General features: G+C 45.2%; 1 long non-coding RNA gene across 1 annotated transcript in view; it reads right to left on the minus strand.

The window, feature by feature from the left end:
• The window catches only part of LOC148139553 (uncharacterized), a 91,608-nt gene extending 73,974 nt beyond the window's left edge, over positions 1-17,634 (minus strand). Inside the window, exons 1-4 of the long non-coding RNA XR_015753647.1 lie at positions 17,538-17,634; positions 14,341-14,449; positions 8,248-8,387; positions 5,744-6,299 (exon numbers count right to left, since the gene is read on the minus strand). This is a non-coding gene — a long non-coding RNA (uncharacterized LOC148139553). The remainder of the gene's footprint in view (positions 1-5,743; positions 6,300-8,247; positions 8,388-14,340; positions 14,450-17,537) is intronic.
• Between the last annotated feature and the right edge of the window lie 1,355 nt (positions 17,635-18,989).

Consider the following 18,989-nt stretch of genomic DNA (forward strand, 5'->3'; position numbering starts at 1 on the left):
CTATCACACACCTGTCTCTTGTAAATTCTTCATTACCATTAAGCACCGCTCCATCTGATCCATGTGATCCAAGAGGATTTGCATCACTTCCTGCAGACTATCATCAGGATCATTCAAACTCTCCCTACTCTCCTCCAGGAAGTCCACATCACTGTACGAATGGCCATCTCTGCACCTTAATCTGTAGACCCAGAAAAAGGCAAAGTCTTACAGCTTTACAAAAGACTACTCTCGAATACATTAGTCCCTGTATTTTATATTTAAAACATTCAACAAAAAGATCATAACAGAGGCACTTAAACTAATAAACACTCATCCAACTGAATGTCGCGGATTTTAAAAAGTAAAACAGAGTAAGATTTACCTTTTAAGAGACTGAAACCCACTGAGCTGATCCCCGGCTGAGAGTCACAGACATACAGCATGGAAACAGACCCTTCAGTCAAACTCGTCCATGCCGACCAGATATCCGAACCTAATCTCGTCCCATTTGCCAGCACTTGGTCGATATCCCTCTAAACCCTTGCTATTCATATACCCATCCAGATGCCGAATAAATGTTGCAATTGTACCAGCCTTCGCAACTCCCTTTGGCAGCTCATTCCATCAACGCACCACCATCGCGTGAAAAAGTTGCCCCTTAGGTCCCTTCATATCTTTCCCTTCTCACGCTAAATCAATGCCCTCTGGTTCTCGACTCCCCCATGCCAGTGAAAATACCTTGTCTATCTATCCGATCCATGCTCATGATTTTATAAACCTCTGAGATCACTCCTCAGCCTCTGACGCTCCAGGGAAAATAGCCCCAGCCTATACAGCCTCTCCCTATATCTCAAAACCTCCAACCCTGGCAACATCCTTATAAATCTTTTGTGAACCTTTCAAGTTACACAACATCCTTCTGATAGGTGGAGAACAGAATTGCGCACAATATTGCAAGAGTGGCCAAACCAATGTTCTGAACAGCCGCAACATGACCTCCCAACTCTCTTACTCAATACCCTGACCAATCAAGGAAATCATACCAAACACCTTCACTATCCTATCTACCTCTACTTTCAAGGAGCTATGAACCTGCACAGCAAGGTCACTTTGTGCAGCAACACTCCCCAGGACGTGACCATGATGCGTATCAGTCCTACTAAGCTTTGCTTTTCCAAAATGCAGCACCTCGCACTTATCTGAATTTAACTCCATCTGCCACTCCTCAGCCCATTTCCCATCTGATCAAAATCCCATTGAAATCTGAGGTAACCTTCTTCACTGTCCAATTTTGGTGCCATCTACAAACTTACTAACTATACCTCCTGTGTTCAAATCCAATTCATTCATATAAATGATGAGAAGTAGTGGACCCAGCACTGATCCTTGTGGCACTCCACTAGTCACAGGCCTCCAGTCTGAAAAATAATCATCCATCACCACCACCCTCTGTCTTCTGCCTTTGAGCCAGTTCTATATCCAAATGGCTACTTCCGTGAGATCTAACCTTGCTAACCAGTCTCCCATGGGGAACCTTATCGAACGCCTTACTGAAGTCCATATAGATAACATCGACTGCTCTGCTCTCATCAATCCTGTTTGTTACTTCTTAAAAACCAGATCAAGTACGTGACACATGATTTCCCATGCAGAACGTTATGCTGACTATCCCTAATCAGTCCGTGCTTTTCCAAATACACGCAACTCCTGTCGCTTAGGGCTCCCTCCAACACCTAGTCTACCACAGCGTCTGTAGTTTCCGGGCTTGTCCAAACCGCCTTCGTTAAATAGTAGCGCCATATTAACCAACCCGCAGTCTTCTGGCACCTCAGCTGGGACTATCAATAATACAAACATCTCAGCAAGAGGCCCAGAAATCACTTCCCTCGCTTCCTACAGAATTTTAGGGTACACCTGATCAAAGCCTGGGGATTGATCTACCTTTATGCGTTTCCAGATATCCAGTACTCTGTAGTATGGACATTTTTCAAGATGTCACCATTTATTTCCCCACATTCTATATTTCCCGTGTCCTTCTCGACAGTAAATACTGATGCAAAATATTGCATCTTGATAAAACAAACGAGGGCAGGACTTACACTAATTAAAAGTAAGGCTTTGAGTAGTGATATGGAACAAAGAGACCGAGGGGTTCAGGTCTTCTTCGTCTGTGCACCCTTACCTTCATTGCTCAGACCTCTGAGTACTGGAGTTGGGAATTTAGGTTGAGGCTGTACAGGATGTTGGGGAGGCCTCTTCTAGAATACTGTGTCCAGTTCTGGTTGTGCTGTTATAGGAAGGATATTATTAAATTGGAGCGGATTCGGAAGAGACTAACCGGGATGTTGCAATGAATGGAGGGATTGTGTCACAAGGAGAAGCTGGATAGGCTGGGATGCTTTTTCACTACAGCGTAGGAGGTTGAGGGATGACCTTAGAGGTTTATAAAACCATGAAGCGTGTAGATAAGGTGAAGGGTGGGGGAGAGGGGGGATTTAAGACCTGGGTGCATACAATTTGAAAATAGATGAGAAAGCTTTAAAAAATAAATTGGGGATTTGTTTTTACTTTTACATGTGTGAAGTGAACTCCCAGAAAAAGAGGCAGCTATGAATACAATTAGAATGTATAAAAGACATTTAGACAAGTACATAAATAGGAAACATTTGGATGAATGTGGACCAAGCGGAGGCAGGTGCGATTAGATTAGTTGGGAATTATGGTCGACACGGACTGGTTTAACCACAGGGTCTGTTACTGTGCTGTATAACATTATGACTAACTCTCGCTATCACTGAATTCCTCCATGCTCACAACTCCCCAGATCACTGTCACCTCATCCAGACTAAACTCTTCCTTATCTCTAGAAATCCTCTCTCGCCTCAGAACCATCACTATCTCTGGTATCACAAACATCTCTGAAACATCCTCCAATCTCCTCCCATCTTATCACCCTCACGATCTCTAATTTTCACAACCCCCACAAATCTGTCCTTCTCCACAGTAAACACTGATGCCACTCGTTTAGTGTCCCCCAACAACCCCATCTCCTGCGTCTCCACACATAGGCTGCCTTGTTGATCTTTGAGGTGGCCTATTCTCTCTTTAGTGACCCATTTGCTCAATGTATTTCTAATAACCCTTTCCCTATTTCTTACCCTATTCGCCAAAGCGGAATCCTGTCCCCCTTTTGCCTTACTGATTTTACTCTTACGTATACTCCTCTTGCCTTTATACTCGAAGGATGTTGTGATTTTTGGATTGGAATAAATGCAAAATATTACATCTTGGTAAAACAAACGAGGGCAGGACTTACACTGATTGGGCCTCGGATAGTGATACGGAACAAAGAGACCGAGGGGTTCAGATCTTTGAAGTATGTGTCACATGCAGACAGGGTGGTTCAGAAGGGGTTTAGCACATTTGCCTTCAATGCTCAGATCTTTGAATATAGGAGTTGGGACGGTATGTTGAGGTTGTACAGGATGTTGGTGAGGCCAGTTCTGGTTGTGCTGTTATAGGAAGGATATTATTAAATCGGAGCAGGTTCAGACGAGATTTACCAGGATGGTGATGGGAACGGAGGGATTGAATTATAAGCAGAGTCTGGATAGGCTGGGTTCTTTTTCACTGGAGCACAGGATGCTGAGGGGTGACCTTATTAGAGGTTTGTAAAATCCGAAAGAGTTTCAGTAATGTAAACAGCAGGTGCCCTTTCCAGGAGGGGGCGCGATTCAAGATTGGGGACATACTTTTTAACGTAAGAAAAGGAAGGCTTTAAAAAGAAGTTCCGGATTTTATTTTTTGTTTGTGCCCAGAGAGTGGTTCACATGTGGAATAAACTTTCAGAGGACGTGGCAGCTGTGAATACAATTACAATTTCAGGGTGGCACAGTGGCTCAACGGTTCGCACTGCTACCTCTCAGCGCCAGGGACACAGGCTCAATTCCTGTATTGGGTGACTGTCCATGTGGAGTTTGCATATTCCTCCCCATGTCACCGTGGGTTCCTCCAGGTGCTCCCGTTTCCTTCAGGTGCTTCCGTTTCAATCCACAGATGTACAGGGTAGGTGAACTGGCTGCGCCCAATTGCCCATAGTGTTCAGGAATGATTGAGTTGAGTGAATTAGTCAGGGGTAAATGTAGAGCAAAAGGGTAGGGGGATGGGATTCTAATAGGAAAAAAAAACATTTGGACAAATATCTATAGGGAATGCTAGGATGGACTTGGATCAAGTGGAGGCAGATGCGATTAGTTCAGTTCGAATTTATGGTCGACACGGACCGGTTGGACCACAGGGTCTGTGTCGATGCTGTATAACTTTATGACTCGTTACCTCTAAATTCCTCTATGCTTGGATCTCTCCCTATCAGTGCCACCTCACCCAGCCTTACAAATCCTCCTCATCTCTATAATCCCTCTCCAGCCTCAAAATCCAAAAATCTCTATCACAAATATCTCTATCTCTGTAAAATCCTCCATCCTCACAATCCTTTCCAACTTGCATCTCCTCCAGCTTCATTATCCTCCCCATGTCTAATCCCCTCCAGTCTCTGAAAGTTCTGCTATATGTGCCTTTCTTTATTTCCAGCTTTCAGGATGTCTAATGTTTATTTCTCACATGATGATGGCCCTTTCCAATTCCTGCGCTGAGCTTCTGAATTTCCACTTAAACCTCTGCGTCTCACTTTCCTCCCAAAAACATCGACCAATCACGTGTCATCTATTCTCGTATCACCTTTTCTGACCTGATGTCCAATGGAGCCTGTCACATTCCTATAATAAACATCTCAGCGGTCTACAGAACAGAAAAAGGCTCTGGTGGCACATCGGGTCGATGAGAAAAAAAAACTACCACTGAACTATCCTCATCTATTTTCCAGTACTTGTGGGAAAGTGTCATATATCATGGCATCACAAGTGCACACTAAATACATCTCAAATGTTTTCGGGATTTGTGTATCCCACCCTCACAGACAGTGAGGTTTAGTACAACTGTTGCTCGATGACGACATCACCCACAGGAACACAGAGCAGCTGGGTCTGTGCAAACCAGAGATCGCTCACACATTGGGAAGGATGGCAGGGTCCCTGAGAGGGTGCACAGGAAAATTCCCAGGATGGTTCAAGGAATGGGGGATTTTAGTTGCAGGGACATGGGTATTGTTAATACATATATCCATTTGCAAAGATGGACTCTCCTTCCAACCTCTCCCCTTGCCTGGGCTGTGGTAACCTTCAGGTTAAACCACCACCAGACATCTCTCTCTAATAAGAGAGCAGCCCTGTGGTCTGGTAGGACAATGCTGCCTTTACCTTTTACACAGTGATGCCACTGTGCGTCGGGGGTGGGGAGAGGGAATGCTGAAGGTGGTGGATGGGACACCACTGAGGTACAGTGCTTTGTCCTGGAAGATGTTCACTTTCTTTAATATTGTTGGGGGGTGCACTGATGCAGGCAAGTGGAGAATGTTCCAACACAACCCTGATGTGTACCTTATAGAGAGCAAACAGACATTGGGGAATCTGGGGTTTGGGAAAACAGATTGTTCTCCTTGTAGCAAAGGAAATTGAGGGGAGCTGAGAGATAAGTGTCTACAAAACATATACATTTGGATGTTAAACCGTACACTCATCAACTCATCATAAAATGATTACTGGACACATATCGAAGATTTCGGGGAGATCTATTGACAGGATGGTTTGATTCAAAGGAGAATTTTTATGCTGAAAATGGAATTGAGCTGGAACAATATACTCACACACAGTGCAAATATCCAGGTCCTGATGAATGGAGTAATTCAATCAGAGTTTGGCGTTACCATTACTGAGATTCCCATCTGAATATCCACCTGAAGTATCCTGATATACAAGTTTATAAAATCCGTCACTGTCAGGTCAGGTTAGAAACTCACACCATCGCCTCCTCCTGGTCCAGGATGACTGTGCAAATAACCCCTTGTGGAGACCAGCAGTCAGTTCAAGGGAAAATCTATGTGGGTTTCTGTGAGTTTCCAACTTGGGACTTCATGTGACTGAACAGGGCAGATCTTTGGCACAGGGGACAGAGTCCCTCCAGCTTCATTATCCTCATGTTCCAAGAGTCAGTGAGATGCGGAGAGCAGGATTCGCTTCCTTTTCTTTCCTTCCATGCTGCTGCTGTGCCTCATCAATAAGACATGGGGAGTGAAAGTCTCATGCAGCTTGATGGGCAAGTTGTCTCCATTCTGACCAATGGGCAGCAAGATCCTCGAGTCACTCCAAAGAGTCTTTCTGAAAAGACAGCAACTCAGCATACTTCCCACTGTCCGGTGCTCCCTGGAAAGGTTTAGAAAGATGAGGGGGGAATCTCCTAGAAAATGCAGAACAGTAAACTTCCAAAAGGATTATTAACTGTTTACAGAGAGGGATTCGTTGGAGAGGTGGACAACAAGTTGACAAATGGAACATAACTTGGGATAATGTGAAGTTGTTCATTTTGGAGGGGATAATAAAAGAACAGAGGACTATTTAAATGGTGGAGACTGTAGAAAGCTGCACCACAAAGGGACCAGGGGTAATTGTGCAGGAAACACAGAAAGCTAGCACATAGTTACAACAGGTCATCAGGAAGGGAGATGAAACGTTGTTCCTTGTTTGAAGGGATTTGCAGTATAAGAGTTTGGAGTATATACCTGAGAGCCACTTTATAAAGTGTGAGTGAGACCACATATGGGGTAATGAGAGAAGTTTTGGTCCCTTTATTTAAGGAAATATATCACTTCATCGGAGGCATTCAGAGAAGATTGAATGGGATGATCCCTGGTTTGCAGGGACTCTCTTTTAAGAAAAGGCTGAAGAAGTTAGGACTCGACTCATTGGATTTGGCGGAGAATGAGAGGGGATCTTATTGAAACATAGCGGCTTATTAAGGAGTATGACAGGGTAAATACTGAGAGGATGTGTCCCATCATGAGGGAACCTAGAACCAGATTCTGGGTCAGTTACAGAATCAAGGGTTCTGTTTTAGATTCGTCAACTTTAATGCAACAAGACATGGGTAAGGAGTTTCAGTAGCAATGGAGCTGGGGTGAGGTGGAGAAAAGCAACATTTTAGAGATTGGAATTCCTGGTGTTTGTGATTGTGTAGATGTCTGTTCAGAAGATCACCTTGGGGTCAGAATATGAGAGCAATATTGTGAAGAGTGTAGTTCTGCCTCAGGCATTTACCAGTGAGAGGGAGGGGCTCAGCAGTAAGGGAAAGGAATTTGTAATAGCAACTGAAATAGGTTTAATCATTGCAGTGTTTCATTGGAGGAAATTACAGCCAATCGAGTTGTGGGAGTGTGGTAAGCAGTTTGATGAACGAGTAACAGTGGAGCAATGGAGAGGGATGATGGGGAGAGAGAGCTGGGCATTGTCAGTGTACATGTGAAACCAATACGATGTCACATCCTGGCAGTATATAGGGGAGATACAGGAGGGAACAAAGATAGATCCTGGATGGACACCACATATGAGGAATTCAGAAAGGAAAGGGAGAGTGGAGATGGGGCAGGATTTTCCAACAACCTTGAGGTCAAATATTAGTTCTTAGCAGAATTAGAGAGAAGGACATAACCAGAAAATTCAGACAGAGCAAGGAACAATATTTGTGAATTGGTGAGGGGGAGTGATGAGGAGGAGCCAGACTTCAAAACTGGTATTTCTACATCAGTGACATCATCCAACTCCACCCTAGTCTCGGCTCATTTCCTGAAATATTCATCCATCCTTGTGTTATCTCCAGACTTCGTTATCCAAACACACTCCTGGCCAGCCTCCCACATTCAACTTACATATAATCTCAAGAATATCTAAAACCCTACTGCCCAAGTGCTCACTTGGACCAAAACTTGTTGATTCATCAAAAGGCTCCGATTTACAAGCAACGATTTAAAATTCTCTCCCTTGATGTAAATCCTGGCTGTGAACATCCCTGTCTCCCTGCACCACACAACCTGTGAGACCTCGACAACTCATTTGCTTTCAGACTCCCAAAGATGCATTTATTCATTGCTTCACCGGTCTGGCTGTTTCGACATGGTCAAGGCAACACTGTCTGGAATTCGCACCCTGACCTTAGACCTGCTTTCACCTTTAAGGTATTCCTGAAAACCTGCTTATTGGGAAATACTTTTGATCACCTATTCTAATATCCCCATCTGTGGCCTGATGTCAGAAATTCTCAATTTCTGTGAAATTATAAAAATGATAAAAATACAAACTGTTGTTGATTTGCGCACACATTGTCAGCTCTTCACTGTCGCTAAGTGAATAATCTGTAACATTGTGGGAGCACCTTCACCACACGAACTGCATCTGTACAAGGAAGTCAAACATCACCCTCTCCACAGGCAATGGGGCTTTAGCATTAATCACTGGCGTCTGTGGAGAGAGAAACACATAGTTTATATTTCAGGGAGTGCTAAATGCATTACAGGGAATGAAAATGTTACAGAATTTGATGGTCAGAAATGGAAGGAAAATGCACTCTTGTTGAAAAAAAGAATTATTCACTGGCAAAGATACTGTGGAAAATTTAGTCCATTTAGAGAGCAGCACATTGCCAGGGGTTGGGCAGCAGAGGAAAATTAACTTACAAAAGCTCTGTGAACGAACTGTAAAACACTAAACAAGCCAAACACCCTGTGTCCAAATACTGTAACTCTCCTTCCTGCTCCACCAAGGACATGCAGGTCCTGGGCCACCTCCACCGCCAAATGCCAGGCATCTGATGCCTGGACGAAGAACGCCTCATCTTCTGTGTTCAGATCCTCCAACTGCATGGGGTAAATGTGGATTTCACCAGTTTCCTCATTTCCACTCCCCCCACCTTATCCCAGATCCAGCCTTCCAACTCAGCACTGGCCTACATGTCCATCTTCCTTCCCATCGATCGGCTGCTGCCTGACCTGCTTTGCTTTTCCAGCATCACACTCTGACATTGAAAGCATCCTGACTCTGACATTGTGTAAATCCTGCCCTATCACTCCCTGCCAGGGAAAGCTGCGCATGCGTCCCCCTGCAGCTTGCCCCTCACAAAGTCGACGGCCACACACGTGTCCTGTGGATCACTGCCCCCAATAAAGATGGTGGTAATCACTCACACCTTTCACCATTTTCTGGTTTGCCACAAACACGGGCCTGGGATTTTCAAATTTGTGTTTTCCGATGTGCACTAAGTTCTGTAAAATGTCTCAGCCCATTCCATTAAAATTTCCTTCCCTTCCTGGTCAATAGGGCTTTCCTTAACCGTGCCCTGCACCATCACACATTTCCAATGGCTTGGTCCCAACAACACTGTGCTGCCAGTGAAGCTTATCACGTGGTTGAGTATAGCCACGCCCCTCATTCACTCAGATTGGTTGGAGGATCAACTGGCACTGCCTGGTCCTCCAGATCCATCCCCATCATCTTACTGGTCCTGCGCTGAGATCAATCATCAGAGGCCCATTGTGGGCTGGAGCATGCTCAGTGCGACCTGCTTTTGCTGCTGTTCATCAGGTATGAGAGAGAGGGTTCATTCCTGTTTCTCCTAATGTCAGACATTAACAACAACTTCCTGCATTGTATGGAGCCTTTCACACTGATAATTCTCCTAAAGTGTTTCACGAATGCTGGAAACGTTGATTAAAGAGAACAACTTTAAGATACATCATTGAGGAGTTCAGAGGGGGTTAGGAAGGATATTTTTTAGATTAGATTACTTAGACAAACCGTCTAAAGAGCAACCCACACAGACCCATTCCCCTACATCTAACACTACGGCAATTTAGCATGGCCAATTCACCCAACCCGCACATTTTTGGACTGTGGGAGAGAACCCACACAAATACGGGGAGAATATGCAAACTCCACACAGACAGTTGCCTGAGGCGGGAGTAGAACCTGGGTCTCTGGCACTGTGAGGCAGCAGTGCTAACCACTGTGCCACCATGCCGCCCATCTGCAGCTCGGATCATAGAGTAATGTCTGTGGGGAACAGCTTACAACGGAGACAGTTACTGACTTACCATAGTTTAGCAATCCCATGTCCTAGTCCCCGATCCCACACACCAGGCCTTGTTCTCACAGCCTGTCATTACACACTACCTAAGGTTAGCCACTAACAGTCTCCATTAACAGCTAGTCGCCCTCCCCCAGCCAGATCGTTATCGACTCCTTTATCCAACCCTTCTTCTCGCTCTATCCCCACCTATGCTTTACTCCTTACATCCTCCCCTAAACCCTACCTTCTGCATATAAACCAACATTTTTTCTCTCAGTATCAGTTCGGAGGAAGGGACACCGGATCTGAAACTTTAACTCTGATTTCTCTTCACAGATACTGCCAGACCTGCTGAGCTTTTCCAGAACCTCCTGTTTGTTGTTTCTGATTTACATCTTCCGCAGTTCTTTTGGCTTTAATTTACCGGGAGTTTGTAATTCAGGCCCAACAGCCTCTGTCCCAGTCTCTGCTGTCTCTCCCAACCCCAAACAGTGACACTGCACCCGCACAGCTCATGGACATGTGTCATCTTGCTGGCCACACCCCTAATTCACTCCCATTGGCTGTAGGACCACACAGACTCTCCTCCCATTGGTCTTGAACTGCCGTCAATCAGCCGGGCCCCATTGTGATGAGAGTGGAGGGCTCATCCCTCTCTCTGCCCTGGGATGAGCTTCATCATTCACAGTGAATGGGGCAGTATCACAGAGCACAGGGGCTGGGGGCTATTCAGCCCAATGGGGCTATACTCTCTCTCTCTGGAGATGCTGCAAATCTGTCCCAATTCCCCTCCTATTTGCCCACATCCACCCAAATCTTTCCTTAAAAATTAAAATTCCAAGTCTGTTTCAGAATACCGACTGAATCGGTGTCGTTCAGACTGTTCCAGATGCTCAGAACTTACTGAGTACAATAATATTAACATTTTCACTTTATATTGTTTGCCAATGACTTGAAAGTAGTTACTAAACGTTGCGACAGTGTTAACAATTCCTCTCTCTCCGCAAATTCAATATCTTGGAACCAAATCTGCACCAGGCCAAAAATCAATGCTTCACCTTCTCAGCTCCAAGGACAATTATCTGTGCTTCAACTTGCTCTCCACAAAAGAGGAACACATCTTAGTTTATTAACGTCATAGACATGTACAGCACAGTAACAGAACTTCGGTCCAATTCATCCATACCAACTAGGAATCCTAAACTACTGGAGTCCCATTTGCCAGCTATTGGCCTGGATCCATCAAACCCTTACTGTTCACGTACCCAATCGGATGCCTTTTAAATGTTGTGATTTTATCAGCCTCCACTACTTCATCTGGCAGCTCATTCCATACACACACCACATTCAGCTTGAAAACATTGCCCTTAGATTCCTTTTAAATCTTAACCATGTGCTCTAGTTTTAGACCCACCTAACCTCAGGAAAAAGAACCCCGGCTGCCCACCTTATCCATGCCCCTCATGATTTTATAAATCTCCATTAAGTCACCTGTCAGTCTTGGACTCTCCAGGGAAATTAACCCCAGCCTATTCGGCCTCTCCCTGTAGCCCAAATCCTCCAATCCTGGCAACGTTTTTGTAAATCTTGTCCAAACCTTTTCACGTTTCACAACATCCTTCCCAGAACAGGGAAATTCAAACTGAAAACAGAATTCCAGAAGTGGCTTAATCAACGTCCTGTCCAGCCACAATATGACATCCCAGCTTCTGTATTCAATGCATTGACCAATAACGGAGAGTGTTAATGGAGTCCCATTTGCCAGCGGTTCACCCTTATCCCTCTTCATGTACCCAATCAGAGGCCTTTTAAATGCTGTAATTGTACTAGCCTCCATCCCTTCCTCTGGCAGCTCATTCCATACTTGTAATGCCCTCAACATGAATAAGATGCCCCTCAGATCCCTTTTACATCTTTTCCATCTCACCTTAAGCCTGTACCCTCTAGTTCTGGACCCACCGAACTTGGGAAAAAGTCCCTGACTGCTCACCTTGTCCATGCCCTTCATGATTATATAAGATCACCTCTCAGCCTCCAACTCTCCAGGGAAAATAGTCCCCGTCTATTCAGCCTTTCCCAATAGCTCAAACCGTCCAACCCTGGCAAAACCTTGCAAATGTTTTCTGAACGCTTTCAAGTTTCTCAACATCATTCCAAGAACAGGAAGATTGGAACTGAAAACAGAATTCCAGAAGAGCTGTAATCAGCGCCCTGTACAGCCACAATATGATGTTACAACAGCTGTATTCAATGCATTGACCAATAACAGGGTGCGTACTAAATGCTGCATTCACTCTGCTGCCTACCTGTGACTATACTTTCAAGGAACTAGGAACTTGCACTCCAAAGTCCCTTTGTTCAGCAACGTTCCCCAGGACTTTACCATTAAGTGTATAAGTTCTGCTCTGATTTGCCTTTCCAAAATACAACAGCTCGCATATATCTAAATTGAACCACGTCTGCCATTCCTTGCTCCAATGGCCCATCTGATCCAGATCCTATTGTATTCTGAACTAACCTTCTTCACTGTCCACTACACCTCCAATTTTGGTGTCTTCTGTAAACCTACTGACCATACCTCATATTCACATCCAAGTCATTTATTTAAGGGCCCAATATCCATTCTTGCAGCACATTGCTGCTCACAGGCCTCCAGTCCGCAAAGCAACCCTCCATCATCCTTTGTCTCCTTCCTTCAAGGCAGTTTTGTAATGGCTTGCTCTCCCTGCATTCCATGTTATCTAACCCTGCTAACCAGTCTGCTTTGTGGAACCTTGTTGAATGTCCATATAAACAACGTTCACCACCTGGATTAATCAATTTTCTTTGTCACATCAAAACACTCAAGTTAGTGACAGACAATTGTGCATGTACAAAGCCACATTGACTCTCCCTAATCATTCCTTACCTTTCCAAATAGATGGATATCCTGTCCCTCAGAATCCCTTCCAACAACTTGCCTGCCACTGACTTCAGGCTCACTGTTCTCTTGTTCCATGGCCTCTCCTTACCACCTTTTTAAAAATAATGGCACCTCACCTGTCGCTATCAACGATACAAATACCTCAGGAGAGGCCCAACAATCACTTCCCTAGATTTCCATAAAGTTCCAGGGTACACCTGATCAGGTTCCAGGGCTTTATCCACCTTGATGTGATTTAAGACATCTAGTACCACCTCCTCTGTAACATGGACACTTTTCAAGTAATCACTGTTTCAAGTAATCACTCTCGAGCTTCCATATACTTCGCCAGTAAAAATGAAGTGAAATATTTGCATATTTTTCGCACCCCCTGTGGTTCCATAGACAGCCTTGTTAACCTTTCAGAGGTCCTATTCGCTGGTCCAGTTAATCTTTTGTCAGTGATATATTTGTTTAATCTCTTTGGATTCTATTCCAGGACATCCCAGAAAGGCCTACTTCAAGGACCGTAATTTTCCTCTGACTTGATCAACAATGCCCTCCAACACATACTCTCCACTTCCCGCACCTCCGCCTTTACTCCACCCCTCCAGCCACAATAAAGAATATAACCCTGCAGTCTTCACCTTCCACCCACTAATCTCCAGATACAGCACATTAACCTCTGTTATTTCTGATACAGAAAGTCAGACCCCACCACCAGAGACATATTTCCCTCCCCAACCCTATCTGCGTTCTGCAGAGACCATTCCCTCTGCACCTCCATGTTCGGTCCACGCCCTCCCACCAACCCATCCTCCACACCCTTGACCTTCCCTTGCCGCCATGGGAAATGTAAAACGTGTGGCCACACCTCCCTCTGACCTCTGTCCAAGTTCCCAAAAGGATCTTTCCACATCAGGCAGAGATTTGCCTGCACATCCCAAAATCTCATATACTGCATCTGTTCACTATGGGAAATATAATGTGGTTCATCCAACTAACCTACACATCTTTGGACTGTGGGAGGAAACTGGAACACCCGAAGGAAACCCTCACAAACACTGGGGAGAATGTGCCAACTTGAACAGTCGCCTGAGGCTGGAATCAAACTCTGGTCCCTGGTGCTGAGGAAGCAGCGCTAACCACTGAGCCACAATACTGTGGGTACTTTGGTGCTGATGCGCTGCCCCACTGATACCTCAGTCACTCACCCTGTCTCATTTCTGAAGTGGCAGTGATGACGGAGTGACATTATCGCTAGACAGAGACCCAGATAAGGTTCTGGGGACCCGGGTTTGAATCCCATCACGGCAGATTTTGGAACGTGAATTCAATAAATATCTGGAAAAATATAATCTAGTGACGACAAGGAATCCATTGTCAATTGTTGGAAAAACCAATGTGGTTCACTCATGACCTTTAGGGAAGGAAAATGCCATCCTTACCTGGTCTGGTCTGCATGGGACTCCAGACCTATAGCAACGTGGTTGACTTTTAACTGCCCTCTGGGTAAACGCAGCAATAAATGCTGGCCGAGCCAGTGACAGCCTTATCCTATGAATGAATAAAGAAAACAGGTCAGTTTTGTTCCTTCTCTAGTAGTACATCCTACAAACTGAATCTGAAATGTTCTCGTACGCACTGAACAAATACCTTTCCATTCACACCCTTAACACTGCAGCACTCCGAGGCCATGTTGGTAAAGTTAAAACCCCTTATCATTGTATCGATATTATTCTTACAGATAACTGAGGTCTCCTGGTAAAATTGTGTCTCAATTCCCCGCTGACTATTGGGAGAGAGTCTATAATACAATCCCATTAAGATGGTCATCCCTTTCTTATTTCTCAGTACCAACCAAATAACTTGCCTGGATGTACTCCCAGGAATATCCTCCCGAAGCCCAAGCATAATGTTATCCTAATCAAAAACACCTCTCTCCTTGCTCTGTTGCCCCCTTTCTATCCTTGCTATAGCATCTATACCCTGGAACATTAAGCTGCTAGTCCGATCCATCCCTGAGTGATGCCTCTGTAATTGCTGTAATATCCCAGTACTATGTTCAAAACCATACCCTGAGCCTACCTGCCTGACCTGTCAGGTCTCTTGCACTGAAATAAATGCAGTGCAACTGGTCCATCGCACCTCATTCTATGACTTGCTCTTGCCTGCCTTGACATTCTGACTGGTGAACACTATCAGCCTCAGACTCATCTCTTTTCTCACTATCTCTTTTGGATTACCCCGACTCCCTCACTGGTTTAATGCCTCCCGAGTGGCACTAGCAAATCTCCCTGCTCGTCAGGGCCCCATGCTTTCCCCTTCCTATGCCATTGGTACCAATGTACAATGTCCTCCCACTGGTTATTTTCCCTTTTGAGAATAATCTGCTCCCTCTGTGAGTCATCCTTGACACTGGCACCAGGGCAGCACCACCCCATTCTGATGTCTCACTGTCAGCTGCAAAAATGGCAGACTGTGCCCCTGTCTGGAGAGTCCCCTATCACCATCGATCGTGTGGAACTGGATATACCTCACATTATGTTAGAAGCCAGTCTCAGTACCAGTAACTTGGCTGTCAGTGCTACATTCCCCTGAAAGTCTATTACCACCTACATTTTCCAAAACAATACACTTGCCTGAGATGGGGATAGCCACAGGAGACTCCTGCAGTACCGACCTACCCCCCTAGCTTTCCTGGAGGTAACCCATCTACCTGACTGTATCTGTAGTATCCTGCATTCTTGAGACTGCCACCTATCACAACTCCCGGCTCCTGTCAATTCCTCACTGCCTTTAATCACTCCTCCACCAATCCATGCGATCCAATAGGATTTGCAATCACTTGCTGCAGACATAATCATCAGGATCATTGAAACTATCCCTAACTTCCAACATCCGACAGGAACAGCACGCCATTCTACAACAGGCCATCTCTCCGCCTTAACAATCTACAGACCAAGACAACGGCACAGTCTTACTGCTCGAAAAATACTGCCCGAGAATAACTTAACATTTAATCAAGGGACCGTAAGACATTAAAAAAAGAAATCCTCACCTTACTCACGATTGTAGATTGAATAAAATAAAATCGACTAAGATTGATATTTGAAGAGACTGAAACTCACCGAGCTGATCCCCGGCTCTGAGTACTTCCAAGTGCGAGGTCTCTCTGAGGGCAGCTGTGAAATGTCACTGTTTCTCTTCTCTGCCCACTCCATTTCCAGAGAGGTTTTTAACTTCACAGCAAGTCAGGCCAGAGGGGTCACTGCTTGGTTTTACTTACTGGGGGTTGCCTTTGCTGCCCAGACCAGTATTTACTGGCCACCTTTACTTGTCTTGGAGAAAGTGGTGGTTAACCGCCTCCCTGAAATGCTGCAGTCCATGTACACCACAGTGATGTTTGGACAACAATCCCCCTCTGGCCCCACAACCCTCCCTGTCTCTGTAATCCCCCTCCGGCTTCAGAAATTACATGTCCGTGGCATAAGATTTTTATTTGGATTCATTTTTGTTTAATAAGCCCCCCCCCCCCCGAAAAACAGTGAAATATTTGGCCCCAAACAAATTTCTGTTGATTGACCTTTCGGAGAGACTGACACATGGACGTTGCAGTATTTTATCTCACATTGTACACCTAGAATGATGGAACTTTCTTTGAAACATTGCTAAAAGGGAGGCAATGGCTTAATGGTATTCCTGCCAGATGAGTGACATGTGCAATGTTCCGAGGATTAGGGATAGAATCCCAACATGGCTGATGGTGGCATCGGAATTGAATACAATCTAGAATGAAAAGGCGAATGATGACCATGAAACTATTGTCGATTGTTAAAAACCCATCTGGTTCACTAATGTCCTGTAGGGAAGGAAACGGTCATCCTCACCTGATCTGGCCAACATGTGACTCCAGACCCACAGCAATGTGGTTAACTCAACTGCCCTCAGGAAAAATACTTTAAAAACTGTTAACAAATATTCCGCAGGTATCACTTAAAAACTGGCTGTTCACATTGGGACCATGTGAATTTCTGAACGGCCTGAACGAAAACTGAGTTTCAGCTTCACCTTCTCCCTGTCTCACATCAGTCTGTTCACACCCAACTCCAGAACACTCTCATTGAGCCAAGCAGCCCATCACAGTTGCAGCCCTGTCATCTTCATTGTCTGCTCATACCTACATTGCCCTCAGCCTCCTGTACTGTTCCAATGCATCTCAATGGGAGCTCAGGAACAGCACCTCATCTTTCAATTCAGCTCTTTGTAACCCCAGAGTCAACATGGACGTCAGCAGTTTCTGAATGAACAGACAGTTGCCAGAAGCTGGAACATTCCACCTGAAAAGGTACTGGAATTTGAGTCCAAACGGATTTTTAATGGGAAGTTTGTAGGTAATTGAAAACATGAAGTTTACATGTTAGCATCATGAAGTGGGTGGTTGGGTCTAAATCTGAGAGTTCTTACAAAGAGACGAGGTGTAATTTGGATAAATCTGTGCTCCCTCTCAGGCCAATATCTCCTTCCTCAGCTGCAGGGCCCAGAACAGAGCACACACCCATAGGGTGATCCAACCACGAATTTGTACATCTTTCTGCTTAACAAAAATATTGGAGATATCTTCCCACAAACAGAACAGACAAACCTTTCTCCTTCCACAGTTAAATGCCAATGATATTCAGATCCCGATGACTCCATTGACTGTAAATGGACTCAGCCTCAATTATTCTGATTTAATATCCTATGAAATGAATTCACAAAACAAAACTCACAGTCAGTACAGGAAGAATATAAAGACATACTTTTTTCCTGGTGTGTGCTTGATGTGTAAATGCCTCTCTTCAAGTTGCACGCCTCCCCCAACCCATCATAGGAAGGGGACATGCACATGCGCCTCACTGTACCTTACCCCCAATAACAATGGCGGCCATATCCCAGAACCTTTCACCGCCTGAGGGCCGCAGCCATTTTCCCATCTGCTGCAAACGCAGGATTAAGAGTTTCTAATTCAGACTTACGAACCACACAGAGTGTAATTAAAACTTCCCAATCTAAAGTGACTCATTATCTCCCTGTCTCTGAGGCCACTCTCCCCTTTCCTGTTTGCGTCTCGCACATTCACCAACGGCCGAGTCACGTGGCACTGCATCGGCTGGGTTACTGGTGACGTGTCATCCCACTGGCCACGCCCCTCATTCACTCCCATTGTTTGAATGACCAGCTGGTTCCACTTGGTCCACCAGTCCCACCACCTTTTCCTATTGGTCCGAAGCTGCCATCAATCAGCTAGACCTCATTGTGAGGTCAGTGGTGGTATCCTCCCCCTGTCTGAATCACACCCAGAAGGTGTATGGATGGTGTCAATCAGGAACAACAAGCAGGTGCTGGGAAAGCTCAGCAGGTCTGGCAGCATCTGGGAACAGAAATATGTCCAGTGGCCCTTCCTCAGATCCGATGGGAGCTGGGAAAATTAGAATCTTGACAGCATGGAAACAGGTATTCGGCCCAAAATGTCCACAGAGTCCCTCCAAAGGGTATCCCACCCAGACCCATTCCCCTACCGTACTACTGTATATTTCTTCTAACTAATGCACCTAACCTACACATCCCTGAATATTATGGGAAATTGAGCTTGGCCAATTCAACTAACCTGCAGATCTTTGTATTGCAGGAGATAGGGGTTAAAGTGTAAATAACAGGGAGGGACAGAACCCAAAGAGAGACTGGAACATTTGGAAAGAAAAAGGAGTGGATTACGATCTGGCTGGGGGGGGGGTGCATAGCTGTTAATGGAGGGGACAGGAACCTGTGTCTGGCAGCATCTCAGTGGAGGTGGCCGAAATGACAACTGATGATCTACGTTCTGCTGCAAAAACAGACCCCGAGCTTCCAGCTGCCTGCCACTTTAAACACACGAGCCTGTTCCCTGGCCAACATCTCTATCTCATGCTTACTGCTGTGTCCCAGTGAAGCCAGAACATACCAAATGACCCCATATTTCGAGGACTGCAATTTCCCCTCCCATGTGGTCAATACCATCCAATATATCTCCTCCACTTCCTGCACCTCTGCCTTTGAACCCACATCTCCAACTGCA

This window comes from Chiloscyllium plagiosum, unplaced genomic scaffold (assembly GCF_037043375.1).
Source record: "Chiloscyllium plagiosum isolate Xiang-an unplaced genomic scaffold, Cpla_swu_hap1 HiC_scaffold_38, whole genome shotgun sequence".
Taxonomy (NCBI): domain Eukaryota; kingdom Metazoa; phylum Chordata; class Chondrichthyes; order Orectolobiformes; family Hemiscylliidae; genus Chiloscyllium; species Chiloscyllium plagiosum.